The sequence below is a fragment of the Octodon degus genome, unplaced genomic scaffold, assembly GCF_000260255.1.
Source record: "Octodon degus isolate 3935 unplaced genomic scaffold, OctDeg1.0 scaffold00036, whole genome shotgun sequence".
NCBI lineage: Eukaryota > Metazoa > Chordata > Mammalia > Rodentia > Octodontidae > Octodon > Octodon degus.
This window is the reverse complement of record NW_004524612.1, coordinates 10,168,621-10,179,956: the sequence shown is the minus strand read 5'-3', so window position 1 is coordinate 10,179,956 and position 11,336 is coordinate 10,168,621. Positions and strand designations below refer to the sequence as shown.

At 39.8% G+C, this 11,336-nt stretch overlaps 1 pseudogene; it reads right to left on the bottom strand.

The window, feature by feature from the left end:
* Window positions 1-9,503: 9,503 nt before the first annotated feature.
* Window positions 9,504-11,063, bottom strand: LOC101579930 (annotated as a pseudogene).
* Between the last annotated feature and the right edge of the window lie 273 nt (window positions 11,064-11,336).

The window sequence follows — 11,336 nt, the reverse complement described above, 5'->3', positions numbered from 1 at the left end:
ACATCACTCAATAGTTCTATGGCAGAGACTTAGGGGCTACTAGAATGTTCTGTACTTTAGCCTTAATGATTGTAACATTCATGATACAAGTCATTGATCTATGTATTAAAGGATATGTACTTTATGAGTAGTTAACATATTTAAGGAGCACTTAATAAAAGGAAAACTGAGAAATAATTCCCCTTACTTTAAAATTTCTGGTGCAATATTTTAGAATCAAACTAAACAAGTATATTGTAAATACAGTCCCAGAAGGCAGTAGCTACTGCAGAAGAATACTTGTCTGAAGATCTAGACCAGAATTAGTCTTCACTGGCCCAGTGACACAGAGAGAGCCTCTTGCCTCTCTTCAGTTCCTGTATTTATGCAGTGATGCACTGGACCCTGCTCTGACACTGTGCAGATCCAAGAGGTTAATGGGTACCACAGAGGACATGGTCCCCCGTTTCCACAGAGGGTATGGTCCCACATCTCCAACAGGTGCCTAAAACTGCTGATAACACCAAACTCCATGTAAGGTATACTTGCAAAATAGTGAGTCCTTAAACTTGTAAACTTAATGTACTAAAAGATACACTCCCATAGTCCTCTTTAAAATATTTCCCATTGCTTCAAACACTCTATGTAATTGTGTTTACTACTTTCTTAAATGATCTGAAAAATCTTTCCCATAAATTTCTTTTGTTGAGCTACTATGACTGCCTCAATGTCCTGAATTAAATAAAAATTACTTTCCTTTTTTTCCCCAAGACTTGCAACCAATTGTTATATTTATTTTCTTGATGGCAGCCATTCTTTCTCAAGTAAGATGCAACCTCTGTTGTCTTGATTCGCATATATCTAATTGCCTGAGATAATGAACATGTTTTCACATATTTACTGGTCATTTTTTTCTGAGAATTGTATGTATTTATTTGAGTTGCTTGTACTTTGAACAGGTCTTTTATATTTGGGGGATTTTTTTGTGTTCTTTATATAGTCTAGGTTTTAGTACTCTATGTAAGGAGTAGTTGGTAAAAAAAAATTCCTATTCTGTAGGTTGTCTCTCGCTCTGTTGCTTGTTTCTTTTGCTTTGCAGGAAATTTTAATTTGACATTATCTTTTCTCCATTATTGTCTTGTGCAGTTGGAATTCTATTCTTGCCTATATCTATATCTTTAAAATTTTCACCTTTTATATATTCTAGCATATTCTTCCCATTTTAATATCTGGATCTTTAATCAATGTTTACTTTATTTTAGTATGTGGTGAGAGACCCAAGTCTATATTCAATGTTCTGCATGTTTTCAGCTAGATTCCCTAACCCTGTTTGCTAAAGAAGTGGTCTTTCTAGAAGTGCATGTTTTTTGGAGCCTTTGTCAAAGATCAGGGAGCTGAATTTGCCTGGGATTTTTCTCTGCTGTTCCACTGTTTCACATGTCCTTTTTTTCTGGTGCCTATACATGTTGCATTTATCATTTATGCCTTGTAATGTTGTAGTATAGCTTCAAATCTGGGATTATGATGCCTCCAGCTTTGCTCTTACTGCCCAGGATCACTTTTGCTATTTGAGGCTCTTCTGGTTGCATATGAATTTTAGGATTGTTTATTCTAATTCCATGGGTACTGCTGCTAGTATATATCCATATATATATATATATATATATATATATATATATATCCATATATATATATCCCAATATATACTGCATATATATATGCAGTATAGTCATTTTTATGATATGATTATGCATATTCAGGAACAAAAGAGGACACCACTTTCTAATGTCCTCCTTTTCCAAAGTACTGTAGCTTTCTCTATGGAGGTCTTTCACTCCCTTCGTTAGGTTGATTCTTTGGGTTCAGTTTTATTCTTAAAGCCAGGGTGAATGATACTATTGTACTGACTTCATTCTCAATGGGTTTGCTTTACGTGTGTAAGAATGCTCCTGATATTTTGTGAGCTGATTTTGTACCCTGTTACCTTGGTGATCTAGTTTATTAGTTCCATCTACATGTTGGTGAATGTTTTTGGTCTATGTAAAAGATCAGGTCATTTATAACTGAGAAAAATTTCACTTCTTCCTTCCCTATACATATCCTATTTGTTTATTTATACCTTGCCTGATTGATGTAGCAAATGTTTTGAATACTGTGTTGAACTGGAGGGATGATAGTGGGCATACTTGTCCAGTTGCTGTTTTTAGAGAAAAAGCTTTCCATTTTTTTTCCATTATGTGGCAGTATGCTTTCCTTTTTGAGGGGTGAGTATGGGGGAATGAACTCAAGACCTTGCACTTACTAGGCAGGTGCTTGCCACTGAGCTATCTCCCCGTACTGTCCCCCAGCAGTGCACTTTTCATAAATAATTTTTATTAGATGATATAAGGTCATTCTATACCTATTTTCTTTAGTTATTTTTTTCATGTCATGAATCACTGTTGGATTTTGTTGAAGGTGTTTTCTGACTAGGTTGAGATGATCATCTGATCTTTGTCCTTTCTTCTAGTCATGTGATGTGTTACATTTATTGATTTCTGTTTGTTAAGCCATTCTTGCATCCCTGGAATGAAATCTATTTGATCATTATATATAATTATTGTAATGATTTGTTGCATTCTGCTTGCCTGTAACTTATTAACATATCTTTCCATCTGGGTTCCTTAAACAGACTGGTCTGTAGTTGTCTTTTGTTAGCCGAGTTTTTGTCTAGTTTTGAAATTAATGTTAGCTTCCAGGAGTGGGTTTGGCAGTTCTCTTCCCTTCTAATTTTATTAAGGAATTTGAGGGGTGTTGGTGGTGGATCTTTCTTGAAGTTTTTGTGAAATTCGGTGGTTTATCTGCTGGGTCCTGATAGGATAGGATTTTTTTCTTACTGCCTCAATTTCATTACTTACTATTGTATTACTCTATGTTTTTATGCCTTCTTCATTCAAATTTAATAACGAATCACTCAATAAGCTTTTGAGTATCTTGATTCATCTGCATATTCTCAGGTTTCTGTTTCTACTTTCCTTCTCCTTTTCAGTCACTTCCGCCTTTTCCATTTGTTGTTAAAATAACACAGCGTAAGCCATTTGGGATGCTTGTCTCTCTGATTTTTCCTAAGATTACTTATAATATCATTAAAGGCTCAAGACCTCACAAGGCAAACTTATCTCCAGGAGCACACCGGATATGAAACCGAGCCGCAGCTTAAAGGAAACATATCTTTTTGCCACAAAACTGTACCTCATTGGTACAGGCCAAACACTCACCACATGGTTAATGAAGTCAAGTGAGTTCTTATAAATTCTAAAGCAGGTTTGGGAGAGAGTATTTTTGCTTCAAAAATCCAATGCTAGCTCTCATTTGAAGTAAATGCTTGTTCCTCCTAAAAGTGCTTGCTATAGAAAACCTACCTTCCCGCCTAGCAAACGGGTTAGAGTCTAGGTTTCAGTAAAACAACATTTCTGTCCTCAGTTTCTCTTTCATTCTTTTCGCTATGCCTCTGAACAGCAGTGAGTCCTCTTGACCTTTCTGCCACCTTCTGTATAGCACTCTAAATTTTTGCTTGCTGTTGTTAAAGACTTTCTTCTTATAAAATTCTAATGGCCCTATTTTGCATATTTATGTGGGAAAGCACCCCTTGTGAAGAAAATCTTTGTGGATCTAATGGATGATAATGAGGAGGTAGGTAGAGGAGAGCTGCTCATGCCATGATGCCTAGGAAGCAAAAACAGAAAAAAAGGCTAAAATCTCAATATTCAACTACAGGGCGTAGCTCCTGTGGACTTGCTTCTACCAAGGCCCCCTCTTAAAGGTTCCACCAACTCCCAAAAGGCCATAGGTCAGTGACAAGGTGTTCAACATATGGGCTTTGGTGGACATTTAGAATCAGAACCATAACAGCATGTTATATGAAAGACTTGACTGGAGCCAGGATATAGCTCGGCAGTATAAGCGCTGGCCTGGCAAGCACAAGGTCCTGAGGTTGATCCCCAGTACCACAAAAAAGAAAAGAAGAAAGAAAGAGAGAGAGAGAGAGAGAGAGAGAGAGAGAGCAAAGCTTGATTGGCATGATCTCCAGGCAACAGCTGAGTTCCAGTAGTGTGACAGTCACCACAGCACAGCTCTAGACTGATGTATTCTAGAAGGAAAGGGAGGAGATGTTTATTGATATAAGCAGATCTTTTTACAAGCCAAGGAAAGACCCAAGAGTAGCCCTGTTAGATGTTGTAACAACTCACTGAATATTAAAAATTCAACTTTCATTGGTGTAAAATTGGGCCTTATTTTATAAGAAAATGTCTTGGAAGTTATATTCCTTACATTTTTAGTCTTAGACAAAAAGCAATTATTTCCAATATTTTGTAATTTAACTGATTTGTTCATTTATGTCATGCAAGGCTCATTATGTTAGAAAGAAGAAACAGGAAATATGTGCCCAACAGCATTCTTTAAAGAGGACAGTTGTTCATTTAAAAGAAAACAGTGTATATATAATTTCTGAAGTGACTACATCTATACTTTAACCCATTAATCTTGATCATCAATTATAAAATAAATCAAGAGATGCTTTTGAACATTATGAATTTATTTTAATGGCACTGTGTACTAAAAATGAAGGTGATTAAATTTGGAACTGGTACAAGCCTCCTAAATGCAAGTATTAATGTGATATTGACAATCACTCAATTGTCCTGCTTGTATACCAAGAAAACTTAAGCTGCATATAGTCTCAGGGTTCCTTAAACACCACTTAGACATTTTCTAGGTAAGTATAAAGGTGCTTGGTTTTCCCACTAAAGATTTTGATGAGTCTCAGCAATGAAGGTTTGGGAGCTCCCCGGTAGCTTCACACCACCCTTCCCCCAACACAGGACTGGTGATGCCTTTCTCTCCCTCCCTTTCTCTGAGTGTTAAGCACTCTTGGAGATGCTGTTTCCTTAGCAACAGGCTTGCCCGTTAGGAGGTTCAAACTCTAATAGCACTCTGGGCATGCGTGGCTCTCCCAGGCCTCCTTGCTGGAGCATTTCTCTGCCTTCTCCATGAATGCTGGAATGTCAAAAAGTAAAGTGAATGTTGTTTCACTCATCACCAACATAAAAGACAGAAAGCTATACCAAGTTGGGATAGCATTTTAACTTGAGTACCTCATTTGGACTCCAAATGTAAAGTTGGTAGGATAAAGAACTATTTTCATGGAAGACACAGAAGGGCAAATGGAAGCGAGGATTACAAGGAGTCTCGGGGGCTGGCTACATGAGAACACACAGAATAAAAGCTCTGGATAAGCTTTCAAAGAAACAGTGTCCACTGTTGACCCTTCACTGAAGTCCCAGAAATAGAAGAGGAGGTACGGGTCTTCCTGTAAGGGAAACTCTATCAGGTGCAATGCATTTATTCTAGTAATACTGTCCATGGTGTAACCCAATTTTTTCTAAGTTCTATTATTTAATTGCCCCTAGAATTTATCACAATCTACCCAGTGAAAACCAGTGGTAACATAATAAAAATCAGCATGGATTTTTTTAAAAAGATAATTGCTAAGTTCTATTAGATTCAGAGATTTCCAAGATGTTGCTTAGCTAGTCCATTAAGAAAAGACATCATGGAAATAATTGTGTCTTTTTATTGCATAAAGGGTTATGGCTGCTATGGTGGGCAGAAAACTGCCGAGCACATAAAAATGTAGCTGGCCACTCTGTGTTGCTAGGATGGACAGGAAGGGTAGCTGCGATCTCACTTGAATAATTTTCACCTGTGAATTTTTTTGTTAACCTTGTTAGTTCTACGTTGTTTAAAGACATCCCAGATATTGGCAGATTATAATTTTATGTACTTGTGGGGTACAAAGTGATGCCGTGAATATATATGTGTTGTACCCTGACTGGGTCTAGCTCCTGAGCACACCCATCGTCCTAAATGCATTTATTCCATCCCTCGCCTTTGAATAGCATCTTCCCGCTCCCCACATCCTACAGACTCTACGGTGGCCCCCACCGTTCCACTCTTTACTCCTATGAGTCTGATTGATTGAGATTTCATGTAGAAATGGACTCGCTCAGCATCTGTCCTTCCGTACCTGGCTTGTCTCACCTAACAATACAATTCAAGCCCAAAACTTTTCACCGTGGGGAGATTAAATTTGGCTTTTCTTTCTTTTGTCAATTGAGTTTAATTGTGGCACCTGTGAAATCACTGTGTATCTCAAGGGTAGAAAGATTTCTGCGTCTCCAAGAAGTTTTATAACTTCAACTCTTCCTATGGCTATGATGTATTTTGAAGAATATTTTTATATGGAGTAAGGTAAGGCCTCAGATTCATTATTTTCCTGTACATAGGCCAGTTGTCCTAGTACCATTGGGTGAAAGGAGTATTCTATCCCCCACTGAATTTCTAGGCACTGTCGTCAGGAAACCCTAAGCAAAAGGGTTTATTTCAGGAGCATCGATTGCACTCCATCGGCTTGCATGGCTAGCCCTTTGCCATGACCGAATTGGCTGCTGTAGCCAAGTAACAGGCTTTAAAGTGACAAAGTACGAGTGTTCCAGCGTTGTGCTTTTCCAAGTTTGTTTCAAATCACTGTAAGTGCAACTTTGCGATTCCATGTACACTTTTGGGTCAGGTTATCAATGTGTTGGAATTAAATAGGTGGGATTTTGACAGGATTGTGTTAAACCTGTTGATCAGTTTGGGAAGCAACATTGAGCACTGAAAACAAAATTTGTTGTTTTGTCTTGTTTTGTTTTCATCTTTTTTTAGGCAGGATCTCGCTTTGCAGCTCAGGCTGGCCTTGAGCTCTCTTTGCAGTCCAGGCTGGTCTTGAGTTCTCAAGGATCCTTCCACCTCAGCCTCCCAAGTGCTGGGATTACAGGTGTGCACCACTATGCCTGACCCATAAGAACAATATTTGCATGTTCAAATCTGTGAACATAAATCTCTTTCCATTTACTTAGGTCTTCCTTAGTCATTTCAGCGGTATAGTTTTCAGTGCACAAATACTGACTTCTTTCTTTTAAAGGAAATGTATTTCTAAATATTTTCTCTTTTTAATTCTACTACAATTAGAATAGCTTTTTACACTTCATTTTAAATTTTTCTTTGCCAGTATAAAAAAATTAAAGTTCCTACATAGGCCTGTATCCTGTTACATAGCTAAACTTGTAATAGTTCTAATAGTAGACTACTTATAATAATCTATATGCAACATTGAAAACCATCATCTGAAAATAGACATGTTTGTATTTTTTTTTTCCCAAAGTTGATAACTTTTACTTTTTTATATCATCTAATTTCCAGCAAAAAATCAGGAGCACAATTACCTAAGCTATCCTGTGTATAGATAGATAGATAGATAGATAGATAGATAGATAGATAGATATAGATATAGATATAGATATAGATATATATTTCTTTTTCTAATGGCCTATACAAAGGAGCAATTAATGTTTAATTTTTTCTTCTTTCCTTTTTAACATTTTATAACTTTTGACCAATTTTACATGCTTATATCGGGTAATCTGAACAACTAATTTGAATATAACAATTATGCAATATAACAAGCATTCTGTAGTGAATTTTATCGAACTCTTAAAGAATAATTACTATCAATCTTTCATAAGCCCTTCCAAAAACTAAAAAAGGTAATATTCCTCAATAATATGAGGCCATTTTTACCTTTTTCTCCAAACCAAAGACATCACAAGAAAACTACAAAGGAATTCCTCTCATTTTCTTTAGTGAAATTCTGTATCATTTCCAGTGGGTTTGTCTTTAATTTTTTGTGTTCTCTTTTAATAATAATAATAATTTCACAAAGGAAGCAGCTTTGTCTGGGCTTTTTTTCTTTGCTGGCAGGCAAGAATCCTACCAAAGAAATACCCATACATCAATTTTTTTTTCTTTGTTGGAAGTGCTTTTAATTCCTTATTTAATCTTTTTCTTTTAATTATTTTTCCATTTTTTTCTTATAATAGGTTTATTTAGACTTTTTATTTATTCTTGAGTCAGGTTCAGTACTTTGTGTCTCCCAAAAATCCTTTTTATTTCATCTTATTTATCTAACTTTTGGCATATAGCTGTTCAAAAGAATCCCTTATAAAGGTTTTTACTTTTTCAAAGTCGGCAGTAACATCCTCTCTGTCAATCTTAACATGTCTCTCTCTCTCTCTCTCTCTCTCTCTCTCTCTCTCTCTCTCTCTCTCTCTCTCTCTCCCCACTCTCCCATGTTTTTTTTTTCCTTCAATCATGCTGAAGCTCCAGTCTTTGATCTTTACAAAGAAATGGCTTCCGGTTGGGTCAGTTTTCCCTCCTGGCTCACTATTATCGCTCTCATGTGCTTCTGCTCTCCTACTCTATTACTCATCTGTCTTGTTTCTGGAACCCAATATCAAATAGCCACAACATAAATTAGGAGAGGGTTTAACTCGGCTCGTGGTGTGGGGGTCGTTGGTCCGTGGTTGGCTGACTCCGAGGCAGAAGCGTCGTGGTGGACTGGCGTAGGGGGGAAAGCAGCTCACCCTGCGGCAGCCAGGAAGCAGAGGGAGAAAGGCGGACCAGGGAGGAAGGTGCGCCCTCCCAATACCACATCTCTTTCGACCAGCTTCGCCTCTTTCATAGCACATTCAGCTGTAAGGTCATCAATAGATCAGTCCGCTGATGAGTGCCCACGTGATCTAGTTGCCTTCCAGAAGCGTCCCCTCTGAACATGAGATTTGCGGTGGGGATTCCAGATCTAAACCCTGAAACACAATTATGATATTTTCCTTTCATTTTGAGTTAGCTTTACTATTATTTTCTAGAGTCTCAAGAGGAATAGTAAGTGATTTAAAGTCTTTCTCATTTAAAAAACACAATAATGTAGTGATGGGGAACACCATTTCCATCCTCTCAGCTTTCCAGTTGGATCTAAGAATTAAATTACGTAACATAGATCAGAATCAGGAAAGCCTAATACAAGTTACAGACGTGACAGTTCTCTTAAAGAAATGCACAAAGAAGCAAAAAGAAAATAACTTATATACTGTATAGAACAAAATAATAGTTCTTTACAGAAAGCCACTAAATTATGTGAGGAGGCTTACAGATAAGTTTCAGGTTTGACACCTTGTCACTGAAGATAATGATGCTGATTTTTTGGTTCTTGTGTAAGAAAAGTATTACTTTTATAGAAATTTCATCATATCAGATAAAAGAGTATCAGAGTAATCCTTTGGCCTCTGTTATAAGTGCCTTTCACTTAAGCAAACACTATGCCAGAATAGAATATTTTAATCCCTTCAGTTGTTTGAACCAATAAATTTGCCTCTGAAGACATGCTTCAATAGGTTAGTGGGTTTCTTTTATTTTTTTGTGGGGGGCGGCTGTTTATTTGGTGGTTGTTGCCTTGTTACAAGGTCAGGCATTGCAGCAGAGCAGCACCATAGACCCTATCCTGCCCCAGGGATGTCACTCACCTCTGTGTGCTCATGATGGTGGTTAAGTGTCTTCAGAGAAGCCCCCAAGACTGGGACCAGTGAACTCCAAGGCTAGAAGGAAGACTAGAAAGTCTCAGACACCTGCTTCTTCCACACTTCCAGGTTGGGGGGCAGGGAGGAGATGCCCGTGATATGCCTACTCCCCATCTGACACCACTGAGGTCTGGTAGGACAGCAGCTGCACCCCTACCTCTGCTGGGAGACCGATCGTGGTAGGCAGCACTGCAGGGCTGGAGTGCCAAGTTTGGAACATGAGCAGGGGCTGGCCCTGGCAGAGAGGCACTTCTGGCCTGAAGACTGCTCCACTTAGTGCCTGCAGCACAGGCGTGGTGCCCTGGACTAAGCCCATAGCCTGGTAGAGAGCACCTGCCAGGGCCACGGTGAGGAGGCACTCTTCAGGGTCCTGCTCCCCCAGAGCAGCAGGGTTGTGGGAGGTGGTCACACTGAGGCCGGCCTCTTTCACCAGCAACTTGGTGTTCACCAAGTTTGCATCCGTCTGCTTGGAAGCTTCCTTCAGGAGCCCAACAATGACTTAGGCAGTTCCCGGTGTTCTTCAAAGATGGTCCTCGTGTCACCACCTGGACAGTCCCTTTGAGGGAGCCATCCCAGTCCTGCATCAGTGTCCCCAGGGCTACTGCAAGAGCAATCCAAGGCTTGGTGTCAGAGAGAAAGCACTGGTAAGGGCCTGAACTTTTACAACCCCTGCTAAGGATTTCCCCTTAGCCATGTCCACAAACTGGATGGCTATTTCCTCCCCATAGTGGCTCTGAGCTTCCTTGGTGCTGGCCTCCACATGGGGACAACTGATGACATTCTCATGGTTTACCAAGGCTTGATCTCAGGGTGGCTCTTCCGTGAACACATCCAGTGACTCCAGCACACTGACCCGGAGGAGGGCACCCTTGATCATGATCCCTCCACGGGCACAGCTCACCAGATGTACGCCCTTCTTGCACTGGGCGAAGGTACTGTCATTCAGCAAACCTGTCATGGAGGACAGAGGGGCATGTGCACAGTGATGAAATCACAGAGGCCAGAGCTCCTCCAGGGGCAGCTGCTGGACCCCAAAGAAGCCAAGACTTCTGGAGAAATGATGGGGTCATATCCTATCGTCTTTATTCCAAAGGACTGCATCCGGATGGCCACCTATCTTCCAGTCCTGTCCAGGCCAAGCTTCCCCAAGGTCTTTCCACTCATTTCCGTTCCCATGAACTTCTTCTGCTCCCATCTGCCAGCCTTCACCAAAGCCGTCGCTTGGGGAATCTGCCTGGCCAGGCACATGATCATCCCACAGGTGAGCTCCGCCCCTCAGAGGTTGTTCCCATTGGGGATGTTCCTGACCAGGATGCCTTTCCTTGTTGCAGCCTCAAGATCCACGTTATCCAGCCTTGTACCAGCCCTGCTGACCACCAGAAGCTTCCCTGTTGCACTGATGACATCGGTGGTGACCTTGGTGGCCAAGCAGACAATGAGGCCCTCACAGCCCTGCACCTTGGCTATCAGCTCCTCTTTGCTCAGGTTCTGCTTTTCCACCACCTGCAGCCCTCCATCTTGCGGAATCTTTTGGCAGCAGGAGTCCAGGCTGTCACTGATGAGCACTTTGTGCAGCTTTGCGAAGGCCATCGCTGGAGTAGGACTTGGAGTCTGCCGCTCTCAGAGGACAGAAGCGCCTCAGCCAAGAAGCTACAGTTTGCACTGGCTGAATGGAGTAACTGGGCTCTTTTATTTGTTTTTGAAAATATTTAAATTTTCATTGCAATTTGTTCTTTGATTCATTGGTTTCTTAGAAAAGTGTCATTTAATTTCTACATATTTATAAATTTCTCCAATGTTCTTCTATTATCAATGTCTATTTCATTTTTGGAAAAAATGTTTATATGATTTCAAATCTTTTCA